Source organism: Drosophila virilis, chromosome X, assembly GCF_030788295.1.
Source record: "Drosophila virilis strain 15010-1051.87 chromosome X, Dvir_AGI_RSII-ME, whole genome shotgun sequence".
NCBI lineage: Eukaryota > Metazoa > Arthropoda > Insecta > Diptera > Drosophilidae > Drosophila > Drosophila virilis.
In genome coordinates, this window is record NC_091543.1 from 6727528 (window position 1) to 6744091 (window position 16564).

A 16564-nucleotide genomic window follows, 5' to 3' on the forward strand; every position below is an offset into this window, starting at 1 on the left:
ATTTTGCGTGAGTGTTTATGACAGACAGAAGCAAGCCTCTGTGAGTACACAAATTGCATGGATCGTCAGATCGACACGATGTAGATTACGAATCAGATTGATTTAGTTGCTGCACGGGGATTTCCAACACTGTTTGAACTAAATGCTTAAATTTGTTTATATGTCTTCGCGTATTTCCCAGCTTGTCATATCATTTCTCGATATATTCCATAGATTCTAGATCCGAGCAATATAGATTCCAGATCTAGTCGACTTGGTCGCTGCACTTTCCAACACTGTTTGAGGCAAATGCTCAAATTCGCGTATTTCCGAGCTTATCATTCGTCGTCGATATATTCTAGAGATTCCAGTTCAAAACGATATAAATTCCAGATCAGCTCGTTTTAGTCAATACGCGGCGATTTCCAACACTATTCGAACTAGGTGCTTAAATTTGATATATGTGTTTGCGTTCTTTTAGCTTACAATTTTTTGGCGTTGCATTCTATTATGAGGGTATCTGCTAGTCGGGCACACCCTGTCAGTATATATTCACTTGTTGTTGTTGTCATTTAAAACTGTCATTGCCGCTGCCCTTGCCATTATCACATTATGCATTCCGCGTTGTCTTTAATACCCTATCAGAGGGTATTAGACCTTTGTCATCAAATGTAGACGCCACGAATTGTATATATTCTCGAACAGCATCAAGAGTCGAGTCGATCCGGATATGTCCTTCTGTTTGTATGCAAACTAATCATCTGTCATGCTGTGATTAGGGTATTTAAACTTCGGAAAGTCAGTTTGTTTTTGTTTTCTATTTCCGACGCAGCTTCCACTAATATGCTAATGCTCTCTGCTAAGTTTAATTTCGATTGACTTTGCCAGTTGAATGTCGGCCGCCGTCGGTTGTCAGTCAAAGCCGCTTGAAATTGAGCAGCAATTCCAATCGTAATCGTTATCGTTATCGGAATGACAATCGAAAAAGTGAATTCAATCAAATATATTCTAATCTGTGCTTTAGTTGTAGAAAGTTTGTCATGTAAGTGCATTTATGTATATAATATATGTATACGCATTTACTTGTCTGATCTTGACTTAAGTCTAAAAGTCTGTTAATATTTCAATGATGCCCTTTGTTATGATTATCTCGTACGATTTTCATTAACATAAAGCGTCTACTGTAGAAGGGGATTTTCTTAACAGAGTGTCACAAATGTTAACGATCTTGCTTAACAAATTGCGCTTTTATGTGCTTGACATTAACATAGTTCATGCTCTGTTAAATATTGTTTACATACCTTGAGCGCTTGGTCACAGCGTGTTGGCATAACAGTTGGGTAAAGGAAGTTCACATTCTCTGCGAGCTGTAAGCATTTAAAATTCAATTTGTTTTCCTTTAACATAATTTGTGTGTCTGCATAACAAAAGTATATTTGAGAGGCATGTAACAGTACAGTTAAAAACAGTTAACAGTACATAACAGAAGTGCTTTCGACAGACAGTTAACAGTAATGTTAACATTACTAACAGAGCATCCACAGATTGTAGACTGTACAATATAAATATTTATATAAAAGTAGAAGCGCAAATCGGGTCAACTTAAGCACTTCAGAACTGAACGGCTCAAACTTTTAATCATGGCCCATATATCTCACTCGCCCCTCCGTCCCCTGGCTAACACTCTGTCAGGCCATCTGCAGGTTATGACTTCTAGTTTTAGTGCCGTTCGCGCTTGGTCTCTTTCTAGGAAATCGTGTGAAACGTCAACGTGAGGGAAGCCTGTTAGTTTACACTAAGCCAATGCAGTTGATTTATGAGCGTGAACTGCCAGCGGGCATAGGAGCAGCACGGAGCCACAGTTGACCGCATTACGGACCCCGGGAGTAAAGGTCGAACAACCTGGCTTGGCCTGGTAAAATGGCTATAATTAAACACAGCCAGGCGACAACAAAACAGTTTCTCATTTGTTCAGTTCTAATTGAAAACAAAGAACAAGCCAACGATGGCTGCAACTCGACCAACAGATGCTCTAACTAACCTGTATTTCCTGTATGTGTGTGTATGTTACTGCACATTGGTTAAAAAGCTAACATCGCTTTGATTGGAGCTTACGAAGAAGAAAGCTCTAGAGCTTGCATTTTTCTGACTTTACCAACACTGAAATAGCTTAACCTAACCTAAACGAAACGCACCTAACCTCACTTAACATAACCTAACTTAGAAAAATAAGACAAATCGTGCAATTCCCTTCCAGTTTTACGTCTCTATAAGCAAATACTTGTAAAACTATATATATATATAGTTCCTTTAAAACATTCCAAATGAAACATTTCGCTGGAAAATACCAAACAACTTTTATATGATGCGTACCTCAAGTACCGTGTACTTTATTTGCACAGGCTTCACAGTACTTGGTTGACGAGTTGCCCTACGATTGCATAATGCGATATATTTATATTCACCCGTTTAAGCCCTTGAGTGCAGGGTATGAAAGCAAACAAACAAACGTACAGATGATTTACATTCGCTCGCGTATCGCTCGACGCAGTCCGCCGCACAGTGTGTCGAGTGCACGCAATTCTAGCACAGCTGAAAAGTGGCATTAATCGATTTTTGTATACCCTGGAAACGGGTAAAGAGGGTATAACAGGCAGAATATATTATAGAATATATTTTGTATACATACACATATGTATATGTACATAAAGTTTTTTTGACAAAGAGTATATATTTCTTCCCTTCGAAAATATCGATAAATATCGATTTTAAGACAGGACAGAAAACTATAAAAGTTATATATACCAAACTTGTATTGTAGTTTATCGAATGATGTACACAGGCTAAATAAATTCCAATTTTTAGTTTCCAAACAAAAAAAGGATTGAATTTATATGAGATAGATTCGGCAACTTTGAGAGCTAGATACAGTTGACTAGCCCCCATAGTTGGCAGCTTCCCACTGTCTCAAAATCGATATTTATCGATATTTAGAAAATATACATTTATATATATAGAAGGCAACAGCTGGCGCTGGGTCAGTGTTTCTTCCCGAATCTTTCGAATCACTGCTTCTTGTAGAATTGGGCTTTTCGATTTTGGTTTTGGGCAAACGAATCTTGCACCACGGTGCATCGCCTGATGGGTCAGTTGAGAGCTTGGCCGGCTTCGCTGGCAAATGAACAAAGCGCAGCTCAGCGCTTGCCGCGTCGACGTCGACGTTGACGTCGTTGAGGCTCCTTCTGCATTTTTTTTTTTTTTTTGAGCGTGGGCTACAACAGGAGCAGCAGGAGTAGATGTGTGGAGTGGGGGCGAGCATCGGCAGTTGCAGCACGCAAAACGTGACTAGGCCAATTCTGGCGGCGTTGACGTCGTCGTCGGCTCCAACGTGAACGTGGGGGCGTGCAGCACTTTTCATGCTCATGACAGCAAATTGAAGTACGCCACGCACACACACCCGCACACACACCCGCACACACACCCGCACACACACCGGGACACACACATGCACCCATGCACGCACGCACGCATTGGCAGGCACAGAAATTTATTTGTGTTTTAATGCAACACACAGACACACACACAGGGATTCATGCCTAATTCGATGGGCTTGTCACATGTTACATGCACATCCCATGCACTGAGCGAAAAGGGGGCCAACTTCAAAAGAGCTCAAAGTAAATCTGCGGCACGCCGAAGATTTGATGCATTTCAAGCTTGCAGATATGTGAAAAGAGAGTAAATTATAATACAAAAGTTTACAAAAGAACGACACATAAACTAATTTATTTAGTTGTCCACACTTTGCCTGCATAATTATACATCTATTTTGTGCAGTGTACCTGCTTTTTACCTACGTCTTTTTGATTCTAGGAAAAAAATCGTTTGTCTTGACAAAAAATAAAAAAATTGATATATTTTATTTTGGGCTACTAAATAGTCTGCTTGACAGCAAATGATTTTATGCAAATGCGCAATTTCCGACCGATTGTTCAGGAACAGGAATCTTTCAGTAGGCCGAACTGATCCGATTTCCATATATATATACATATATATATAATGGAAAAAAAAAAAAACATTGACTAATTTTTATTCTTTAAGTTTATATCTCTATCTGTATGTCTATCTACAGCTATATCTATATCTATATCTATATCTATATCTATATCTATATCTATATCTATATCTATATCTATAATCTATATCTAATATCTATATCTATATCTATATCTATATCTATAGCTATCTATATCTATTCTTATATCTATCTATCTATATCTATATCTATCATAGCTATATCTATCGATATATATATCTATATCTATATATCTATACTATATCTATATCTATATCTATATCTATATCTATATCTATATCTATATCTATAATCTATATTAGCATTCTATATCTATATCTATATCTATATCTATATCTATATCTATATCTATATCTATATCTATATCTATATCTATATCTATATCTATATCTATATCTATATCTATATCTATATCTATATCTATATCTATATCTATATCTATATCTATATCTATATCTATATCTATATCTATATCTATATCTATATCTATATCTATATCTATATCTATATCTATATCTATATCTATATCTATATCTATATCTATATCTATATCTATATCTATATCTATATCTATATCTATATCTATATCTATATCTATATCTATATCTATATCTATATCTATATCTATATCTATATCTATATCTATATCTATATCTATATCTATATCTATATCTATATCTATATCTATATCTATATCTATATCTATATCTATATCTATATCTATATCTATATCTATATCTATATCTATATCTATATCTATATCTATATCTATATCTATATCTATATCTATATCTATATCTATATCTATATCTATATCTATATCTATATCTATATCTATATCTATATCTATATCTATATCTATATCTTTATCTATATCTATATCTATATCTATTCTATATCTAATATCTATATCTATATCTATATCTATATCTATATCTATATCTATATCTATATCTATATCTATATCTATATCTATTATCTATATCTATATCTATACTATATCTATATCTATATCTATATCTATATCTATATCTATATCTATATCTATATCTTCATATCTATATCTATATCTATATCTATATCTATATCTATATCTATATCTATATCTATCATCTATATCTATATCTATATCTATATCTATATCTATATCTATATCTATATCTATATCTATCTATATCTATACTATTCTATATCTATATCTATAGCTATATCTATATCTATATCTATATCTATATCTATATCTATATCTTATCTATATCTATATCTATATCTATATCTATATCTATATCTAATCTATCTTATCTATATCTATATCTATAGCTATATCTATATCTATATCTATATCTATATCTATATATATTTATATCTATATCTATATCTATATCTATATCTATATCTATATCTATATCTATATCTATATCTATATCTATATCTATATCTATATCTATATCTATATCTATATCTATATCTATATCTATATCTATATCTATATCTATATCTATATCTATATCTATATCTATATCTATATCTATATCTATATCTATATCTATATCTATATCTATATCTATATCTATATCTATATCTATATCTATATCTATATCTATATCTATATCTATATCTATATCTATATCTGTATCGATATCTAGGTCTTTATCTATGCATTTGAACCGATATTACCTTATATATGTATGTATTGACTTAGGTACGTTCAAAACTCAGCACGTCGCCTCGCTTCATTCACAATGTATCCAGTCACGTGCTGAATCAACAACAATAGTCTACAATACACACACACACACACACATAGGGACAGTTAGCAGCTTTGCCTGGCACTAAATACTTGGACAGACTCTGAGCCAAGTCGTGCCATATTTACCTATTGTTAGGCCCCATGATAGTCCCAATGATAGCTTTTCCGTTGGATTCCTTCTCGTCCTCCCTTTTCGTGCATTTCGCCGACTCTGCCTCATCCTTGCCCCCAATGCCCCAAAGTATGCTGCACAAAAAAAATATATGTATGTATATATATTTATATACATATATTCAGGCTGGTGCATCGCTTAGTTTGTCGTGTTTGACACGAATGCGGTGTGTCGTATTGTCTGGCTGTCCGGTAGTTGGACTGTCTGAGAAGCAAAAGTGAAATTCCCAGGACAGAAAGGCAAACGGATGCGCCAACAAAGCGTATCAGGCTAAAAAAAAAAATGGGTTTTTTTTACTATATATACAAAGATATTCCTTTATTCGAGTGAAATTTAGCCTCAAAAACAACGGGAATGTGGCTAGAATTCTAATGCCAACTGTAAATTAAATTTAAAAAAGACATGAGAGCCGGCAGAAAATCGAAATGAAGAAAAAAGCGCTTAAAACAAATGCAAATTAAAAAATTCAGCTCAAAATAGCTTTAAGACCTACAAATGCTTTCAGAAAGCACAAATACATCACTTTTGAGCTTTATGTGAACGCGAGCGAAAAATGTTCTTAAGGCAGACAACTTTAAACAAACTTAATTATACTATGTACATCAAATTAAGCTTCTATACAGCTTAAAGCTTTATTATTCTTAATTGAATTTTAGAGTAAATTCTAACAACTTAGTTTTGAGAATAAAGTTGTGAGCTTACTTGCTTAAATTGCAAATTGATGTTCACTTTAAGATAAAAGCCTGACAACTTAGTCTTACATTAAAGCACTTTGAATTAAAGCTTTCCTGAAACACGAAAAGCTCACATTAAGCATGACCACCATCCATAAGCATATGAAAGCTCGCGCAGGGACTTGAAAAGCTGCTACTTGAAAGCTCTTGAAATTCAGTATGAATTATGTCAAACAACAAGAATTCTTTTGAAGCATTACGCTCAAGGATTTGCCTAAATTTAAAAGCTTTTAAATGAATGCAACTATTTTAGCAAGGCTCATTGCAATTGGCAATTATTTTGTTTAAAAGTCAACTTAAAGCTTAAGCTTAAAACAATTGTATTCGATTTGGTGGTATTCACTCGTCACTTTCTGCACAATTTGTTTCGAAATTATTTCAAAGGAAATCGCTTATGAAAGACATTGGTTGCCTTTGTAAAATTGAGCCACGTATTGTTATTTTAAGTGAAGTTAATTGAAATTTATGATGAGCAATTTTCATGGCCCATACACTTGTTTCGCAGCTAAAATATTTATGATCTTCCTTTAATATATACACAAAAGTCAATAAATAATATATTGCCTCGTAAACACATGTCGATCATTCGACATGCCAAGGCATTCGCTACACGACAGTTTACGGATGGGTGTATTTTATTGGATTTGTGTGCTTAGACACATTTTATAGGGTATATATAAAGCTCCTTAATGGTGGATCATGTGGGAATTAAGCCAAGCTCTGTGATTTAAAGATAATTGAGATTTTTGACTAAAATAAATAAATTACAGGGTATGCACATAGCTCAGTAGTACAAATCATGTGTATGCATGCCATAGAATCGTTCTCTATAAATCATATAGCTTAAATTTGTTGATCTATACACATGACTTGTGCGTTTTATTGCATTTACAGGGTATCTACGCGTGCGTGTCCGTAAGATCTAATAAAGCTTTATATAGCTTTATAAATAGTTCTGAATATTGATGTATAATTTCTATTAAAAAATGTGATGCGCTTACAGGGTAGTCAAGCAGTCGGCCATCATTAAATTTTTATATTATGTTCGTGTAAGCAAAAGCTGTTGCACAAAACAGGGTATCCATGTTGTCGCATACGGTAGCTACATATACGTATATAGATTTTAATGCGCCAAACAGGGTATTAATGCAGTCGTGTAATCTTTTTGGGCTTTTGTTTATTTACAGCTAAATTTTGGTAGACGTTTTGCCATTTGCCTGTTCGATAAATCTTTCGGTGTGTGGTGCGTAACGGTGTGTGCGACTGTGACTGTGTGTGTGTGTGTGTGTGTGTGTGTGTGTGTGTGTGCGTGCATGTGTGTCACCGGTAACGGAAATTTGTTTGCAGTTTTATTTTGAAGCTCGCACAGCAACAGCAAGGGCAACAACAATAAACAAAACAATACACAAACAGTAAAAATTATATTCCGCCAGCGTTTTGTTTTGGCACACGCACACAGACACACGCACACACACGCACACACACACACACACAGACAGTAGAGCCGAGTGAGCCGCCGCTTAGCTGGCGCTTTGGTCGCTAGTTAAACGCCTGCAATTGCACTCAGCGCACACCCACACAAAAAACACACACACACACACACACACACACTTAGAGACGCGCGCACACGGACACAGGCAGCGTCAGGCCGAACGCACGAAGCGACACGAACGCTTCGCTGAAAGCTCGTGTGCCCGCTGCCCATTGCCAGCGCCAGCGTCGCTGCCGGCGTCGTTTGGGGCAGAAGGCGAGAAGGATAAGTTGGCCAGATGCTTGCAAGATTCTGTCATAACGGCTTCGGCACTCGTGGCGCGCGTCTCGCATGCGGCAGCAGCAGTAGCAGTAAAGCCAGCAGCAGCAGCAGCAGCAGCAGCAGCAGCAGCAGTAGCTAAAGCACCAAACAGCACAAGGGTTAACAAACATTTTTTTGAAAGTTTTGCGCGCTCGCGTTGCCAATTCAAAAGAAATAAACATTATATATATATATATTTTTTTTTGTTATTTTTCTTGGTGCTCTGGTTGAACGTTATAAAAGTTTGTTAATATTATTTTTATATAGTTTTTTTTTTTTTTTTTTTTTTGATAAAGTGCGCGTAATAAGATTGCCCCAAAAATGTTGAAGCAATGTTATGGCTAATATTTGTTAAATGCAAATCGAGAGATAAACATCGTTTAGCCCGGAAGAACGCCAAAGCATTTGCGAGCAATTCGAAAACGGCCAAAAAAAATATCAAATAAAATACCAATTTTGAAACGCGAACAACTATAACGGCAGGTGAGTGCTTAATTGACTACTTAAATCAATCGCTTTATACTGTTTTGCAGCCGAAAGGCAACACATATATATTGCAATTTCTTCAGATCTATAAATAAACTATATGTTTATATGCTGATATAGCATTTTGTTCTTTTTTTTTTTTTGGAAATTTTTTAAATTTTTATTAGGCGTGCGTGTTCTGTTCTTTTTTTAGGAAATCTAGCTTTCATTGATGAAAAATTCATGTTGCCTTGTTGCCAAAATTCATTTTAGTCCGAAAAGTGCATGTGAAAATGTAAAGAAACAGAATATTGTTCTTTTAAAACATGAAGAAGAAGAAGAAGAAGAAGATGTAAAGAAGAAAATTGTTCATATTAAGAAATGATGTAATATTCGTATTGCCTTGTTGCCAAAGTTCATTTTGGCAAGAAAAGTGCATTTGAAAATGTGTAGATGTCAAAGAAAAAAATGTATTGTTTTTTTTTTTTTTTAACATGAAGAAGAAGATTAAGAACTTTCTGTTTTTTAAGAAATGTAGCTTTCATTGACGAGAAGTTCTTGTTGCCTTGTTGCCAAACTTAATTTTTGTTAGTTTAGTGCATGTTAAACCACGAAGAAGCAGATGAAATTTGGGGGCTTATGGAAATTCGCAGCAAAAATTATTGTTTTTCTAGACTCAAATTTGAATGTTTACCTAAGTTAATCAATAAAAGACTTGAAAGCCTAATCAATTTCATAAATTAAGCACAAGTAAACCATTAGCAGAGTAAAAATACTTCATTAATAAAGCTTAATTTGTAACTAAACTCAAGTGTGATTTGCTGATGGCAAATGTTTGAATAAAATTTGGCAAATAATTGAATGACATATATGCAAATAATTCAATCGAAGTCTCACTGAATTCTGAGCTTTTGCAGTTGAGTTCAAAGCATTCCATTTAGACTGCAGTTAGGTAAAGTTTGATACGTGTTGACACTGATATCATGAAAAAGGCTAAAAATACATTAAAATAAACAGTTTAAGGCGCTGTTGTCGCATTTCAGCTCAAAAATTGGCTAATATTAATTGCTGACTGTAAATAATTAGCAAGTCTTGCATCTTTATGAATATTAGGCCAATATTTATTTGATTTCTTGCAGTGAAAAATGTTTACAAATTGTTTGCCTTGTTGCCACACTTCCTGTGTTCTTTTTAAACATGCATTTAGCTCTTGCTCTAAATGTTTATGTGAATGTTTATTGATGCATTGCCATGTTGCCAAACTTCAATTTTAGGTTGCAGTTTCGGGCATTGTTGCCACAACTCAATTTGCGGCAATAAATTGACGCTGTTGCCAAACTGCGCTGTGTGCTCGAAGCACTGTTGCCGCACTTCAGCACAATGCTGTTTTTTATGAGCTCATTAATCAGCTGAAAATTGTGCGATTTCGCTGATCTTGGTCACATTGAACTGGCCGTGCGGCCGGCTTTCAAATATTTGCATTCAATTGCTGTCTAAGCAAACTGGGCGAGCAAGTGTATACTCGAGTGCCCCTACCGCCCGCCCAGCCCCGCCCCGCCCTGCCCTCCCCCATTTGCCCAAGCAGCCTCTTGGTTTTGGCATTCAAATAAATTTATAAATTTCATTTTGAATTTTTCCATTACTCAGCGCGTCTCGCTCTCTCTCTCGCTTGCCCTCTCCTTCTCTCTCTCTCTCTCTCTCTCTCGCTCTCTACCTCTCTTGCTTTTTGACCATGCGAGCTGCCTGTTTTATTTACTGCCGCTGTCCAGCTTGGCGTATGCGCAACATTACAAATATTTACATCTTGTAATTTTTGCAAGCAATTTCATATATTTTTTTAATATGCTATGTCCATGTCCAGCAGCCGCGCCCACCGCCCACTGCCCACTGCCCGCTCAGCTTGTGTAAACATTTGGCCAAAAGGAATTTTTTGCGGCTGCATTTGTTCAATTTCCCGTTTTTTTTTTTTTTTTTTTTTTGCTTTATATATTTTCTTTTTGGTGGCGCCCACCAAAAAAATTTGTGCCTTGGTCGGGCGCACAGAATGCAGCAAAAATGTTGTTAGGCCTTATGCTTGCTGCAGTTGGCCTGAGGGGGCTGTAGGCAAGGGACCGGGGGGGGGGGGGGGTGAGGTCAGGTGGGCGCAGGAAGCGGGCCGCGTCTTGACACTGGACGCAAGACAAACTTCGTGTTGACAAAAGTTTTAACATGTGCGAAACTGAAGGCAAAAGATGTCATTTGCTTGTCTTGTGTCTGTGTTTGCCTATGTGTGTGTGTGTGTGTGTGTGTTGGTGTGTGTGTGTGCAGCTCGTTAGCATTGCTGCAATGTGAGGCAAGTGGCGACGGTGAAGTGCTTTTGTGGCACAGCGGCGACTTAAAGCGAGCGTGTGCAAATTTTCAGTTCGAAGCGCAGCTTTCTCTAACGCCCCAAAGCTAGCCACGCCCCTCTCGCACAATATGCATGTGTGTGCGCGTGTGTGTGTGTGTGCGTGTGCGTGTGTGTGTGTGTGCTGGCCAGCGCGTGCCTCGTTATCGGGCGGGCAAGTTGCAAGTTTTGCGGCCGCCGCAGGACGAGCGTGTAATCAAATTGAGACACTTCCGGTTGGCTTTTTGGCCAGACACAACCACACACAGACACACACACGCCGGAGTCAAGGTGTGCGTGTGTGCGTGTGTTTTATTAACACAAGCAATGAGCAGAAAATGCGCCCTGGCGAGTGCGATACGCAGTCCAGTGGAGTCTTTTTGCGTTGACGAAAAATCTTTTTGCATATGCTGCCACACGCTTTTTGCGCTTCCTCATACCCACACACACACACACACACACACACACACACACACACATGAGTTTTTTAAGTGCTTGCCATAAAAAGAATGCCACAGCTGTGGTTAACATTGGGTTTTTGCTGTTTATTGTCGCTGTCTTAGCTGTGTATGTGCGTGTGTGTGGGTGTGTATGTGCGTGTGTGTGTGTGCGTGTGTGTGCGTGTGTACGTGTGTGAGTGTGTGCGTGTGTGAGTGTGTGTGTGCTTGTTTGCAGTTTGGCTTGACTTAAGCATATTTCACACAGCAGCAATTTCTACAAGTTACCAACAAACAAAATCAAATCAAAATAAAAAAAATGTAAAATGAAAAGTGCTCTATTCGAGAGTGCCCGACTTGGAGATACCCTAGCCCAGCGCCCAGCACTGCCTCTCTTACCTTAGCCCCTAATCTCTAGTAAATGCAGTCCCAATTAACGTCGGCACTTAGAGTCCGATCTGGCCTACAAAGTCCTGGACGGAGACGGTAGCCGCATACAAGCCGAATTGGGGATTGTCAGATCTGAAAAGTTATCGATGCTTTGAAAGTAAAACAAGTCTCAGACATATGAACGTACGAACAGCTCAGCTCTTCAATCAGATCAAGATTATATATTGCATACATTTGCACAAAAACAATATGCCCTTTGAGACCACTTTCCGTGGGTATTAAAACTTTAAAACCAAGCCACAAATAACAACAGACAATTATCAACTTTGAGCGTCAGCCTGATCAGGAAAATATACGTATGTTTATTTAGCTTCAATTTAATGTGCAACAGATTTTCGAAACCAAATTTCTAATGGGCTCTTGTATAATAATGTTAAATAGTGCAAAATAATTTGTGGTTGATTTTTGAGGCAGATGCGTCGTATGCGTAATGTGTAAAGATATTGCCCGACATATACAACAAAAAAAACTGATAGATTGACTAAGGAACAGCTCAAAGTAAAATATTTCGACTGAAGTTGTCGCTCGAGTCAAGAGTGAGCAGTAAGCGAGAAGTTGCCGGTTCAACTCCAGCGTAAGAAACTTTAACTGAAGTTTCACTTTAAGGCAAAAGCGAGCACTAAACGAGAAGTCGCCGGTTCAACTGCAGCTTAAGAAATTTGGACTGCAGTTGCCTTTCAAGTCAAAAGTAAGCACTAAGCAAGAAGTCGCTGGTTCAACTACAGCGTAAGAAACTTTAATTGCAGTCCACCCTTGAGTCAAAAGTGAGCATTAAGCAAGAAGTCGCTGGTTCAACTACAGCGTAAGAAACTGTAATTGCAGTCCACCCTTGAGTCAAAAGTGAGCACTAAGCAAGAAGTCGCTGGTTCAACTCCAGCGTAAGAAACTTTAATTGCAGTCCACCCTTGAGTCAAAAGTGAGCATTAAGCAAGAAGTCGCTGGTTCAACTACAGCGTAAGAAACTGTAATTGCAGTCCACCCTTGAGTCAAAAGTGAGCACTAAGCAAGAAGTCGCTGGTTCAACTCCAGCGTAAGAAACTTTAATTGCAGTCCACCCTTGAGTCAAAAGTGAGCATTAAGCAAGAAGTCGCTGGTTCAACTACAGCGTAAGAAACTGTAATTGCAGTCCACCCTTGAGTCAAAAGTGAGCACTAAGCAAGAAGTCGCTGGTTCAACTCCAGCGTAAGAAACTTTAATTGCAGTCCACCCTTGAGTTAAAAGTGAGCACTAAGCAAGAAGTCGCTGGTTCAACTCTAGCATAAGAAATTTTAAGTGTAGCCTCATTTAGAGTCAAACGCACGCTCTAAGTGAGAAGTCGCCGGTTCAACTACAGCAGATATTATTAGTTCTTATTTGTATTTTAGTTTATTTAAGTGTTCTTCCTAACAAATTGCGCTACAGCAATAAAATGGATAATGAAAAGGGGTTGACAGTAAGAATTTTTAGCAAGCCTCATTTTTTTTTAAATTGGAAAATCATGCGAGTGCATATTACTTTGTTGACTTCCATGATGACGGGCAACATCTTGTATGGCAGAAACCTGGATGTGTGGACGTTGTTTGTGCTCAATTAGTTGTTGGTTACGCGAACAATGGATGGGATTGCGTGGAGGGGCATGCCCATTGAAACACGCATCGCATAGATGCATAATGAAAACTAGAAACGGATGCGGAGAACGTCACGGCGGGAAATCCTAGAAAACAATACACGAATTTTCAAGGGGAATGCAACTTTCAGTCAACAGCATTCATTTGAGGCTCTGGAAAGTGTTTTTATATGTGTGTGTGTGTGTGTATTAACACAGGTGAATTTTCAAATTCAATTGAACGCGGCCCCATGTCAACATCCATGTCAAACTCCATGTCAAAATTATAGCAATAATATAGATTGTGCAATTTTGTATCTATGTACCTTGTCTTTGCTGACTTTGATAAAGATATGCTCGATTGTTGAAGCCTGATCCGATTAGGCGGGGTTCTCTCAATTTTCGGCACCTTCTACGCTGTCACAGATTTGAGATATTTGATTATATGTGGAAAGTCTTGCAATATTCGTCTGGGTTGAGTTTGTTTTTAAACGTCTCGATAGGAAATACAATTTGTGCATAAAAGAACATATTTTGATATGTGAGGAGAATTGTTAGACTGCGATTGTTGAAGAAATCTAGAAAAAGTATAAGACTTGTCAAACTTAGTTTCACAGCGATTCTTTCTATGGAATGATAAAGTAATTCGATGTTGGCTAGATTTCGCTCAAATAATTTATAAATTTTTACTCGAGATATTTTAAAAATCAAAATCAAATGCAAAAACTTCTTTTGAATGGGGATGGATAATTTCTGGGAACAAGCAAACGAAATATGTTAATCGCTTTGATTTAATTTTGATTTCTTTGTTCAAGTTCTTGTTAAACTAAAAAACGTGAAATAAACTTCCACACACACACACACACACGCATATTGTGCGCTCCTAATTGGTTCTGTATCGCTTTTCATTCAATTTCAATTAGAATGAATCATTTCGCATCAAGTGTAATCAGCTTACATTTCAGTTTCACATTTACGATCTTTTGCCGCCTGTTGTTGCTTTTTATTATTTTTCATTTTTCCGGTCAATGAAAAATTATTAATATGTGTCTTCAATTGGAAATCGCCGCCAGACAAGAAATAATGTTCATTATCAATTAATAATGCGCGCGGCCTTTCAATGCCAATCCAATTGAATAGTTACATCTGAATTCGATTTGTTGCAGAGTCTGTAATATATTATTTCAGGAATTGTTCAGGGACAATTAGGAAAGTTGGAAAAAAATTACACTCTTTCATTTAATTGCAATGCAGAGCTTTTATCTATTAAAAATTAAATTAACTTAAAGAATTTTATACAAATTTAAACTGATTCGTTGCTCGGCTATGAAATCTATAATTGATTGATTGATTGACAGACATATTGATAGACTAATTCATTGATAGATTGATTGATAGCCTCGATGATTGACTAACTGACTTACTGACTGATTGATTGACTGCTTAGCTGATTGATTGATTTACAGACAGAAAGACAAATAGATTGTCATGCGATTAGCTGATTGACTGATAGACTGACTGTCTGACTGTCTGATTGACGATCTGATTGATTGATAAGCAGACAGACTGACTGTTCGATTGACTGCCTAGCTAACTGACTGACGGACAGACAAACTGACTGTCTGATTGACTGCATAGCTGTTAGACAGACTAGCTGACTGACTGATTGAGTCAAAGGCAGAGTGATTGTTTGATGGACTTATTGATTAAGTGCCTAACTGAGTGACAGATAACTGTCTGTTTGACTCCCTAGATAATTGTCTAACTAGCTGATTGAGCGGCTGATTGACTGTCTGCCTGGCTGATTGACTGACCATCTGAGTTAGTGCTTGAATGACTCATTCAGTGATTGACAGCCAGTCTGACTGAGTGATTGACCCTTTGAATGATTGATCGAAGGACTATCTGACTAACTGACGGACTGGCTGATTGATTGAATGATAGACTGTCTGATTGACCGACTGACTTGTTGCTTATCTGATTGATTCGTTTATTGACTGTAAAAATTCATTTAAGTCATGGACCTCGAAATATTTCTCGTAGATTTGTATCGAAAATTCAAAAAGACAAAATCGTAGTCCCGGGTATGACCCTCGATTTTCGCATGAATTTTTGTGTATGCAATACACTTAAATTTCGATTAAATACAATTAATTAAAGCAATAATTGATTTTTTCCAATTAATCGCAGAATTTTGTGTTTTTCCCGAATGTTATGTTTTCACCACAAATTCGCCTTTAAAGCAGTTTGCCAAGCGCAATCGCCAGTGTTGTAAATGAATGTAAATACATTAAAAATTAAATTGGCCCTTGTTGTGCGTCATATGTTGAGCTCTCTTTTAATTATATATTGTAAATTGTTGAGGCCAACCCCCTTGGGGTAAAAATGTTGCATTGCAATCAAATCGATCAAACTGTCATTGGCAATGCCACGCCCACTCGCGCACTTTAGCCTTTCCGCCTGTTGCATATGACATTTGCTTGCGCCACAAAAAACCGAAGAAAAATACAAAGTAAAAAAAAGTGTATATTTTTATCAAATATAAATAATAAAAAAAACAAATATGCATATTCATTTCGCCACAATTCGAATGAAAAATGCAATTCTGCCCGCAATGCAAAAACCAGCAAGAATGCTCGAGGCGGCAGTGCCCGACTGCAAGGTACCCTAAGCTGAGCGGACGTGCCACAAATTCTGGCTTTCTGCTTAACACATGCATGTACCGAAACACCTCGATGC

At 37.0% G+C, this 16564-nt stretch overlaps 1 protein-coding gene across 5 annotated transcripts in view; it reads left to right on the plus strand.

Annotated features, from left to right (window-relative positions):
• Nucleotides 1-882: 882 nt before the first annotated feature.
• Pdfr (Pigment-dispersing factor receptor) overlaps nt 883-16564 on the plus strand; it is a 61903-nt gene continuing 46221 nt past the window's right edge. The window contains exons 1-3 of one of the 5 annotated variants that reach the window (XM_070207348.1): nt 883-1021; nt 7919-8642; nt 8820-9006. The gene's annotated coding sequence lies outside the window, so the exon portion shown is untranslated. Of the gene's footprint in view, nt 1022-7918; nt 8643-8819; nt 9007-16564 lie in introns of those variants that run through there. The other 4 variants (XM_032432870.2, XM_032432879.2, XM_070207352.1 and 1 more) reach the window with 4 other exon arrangements.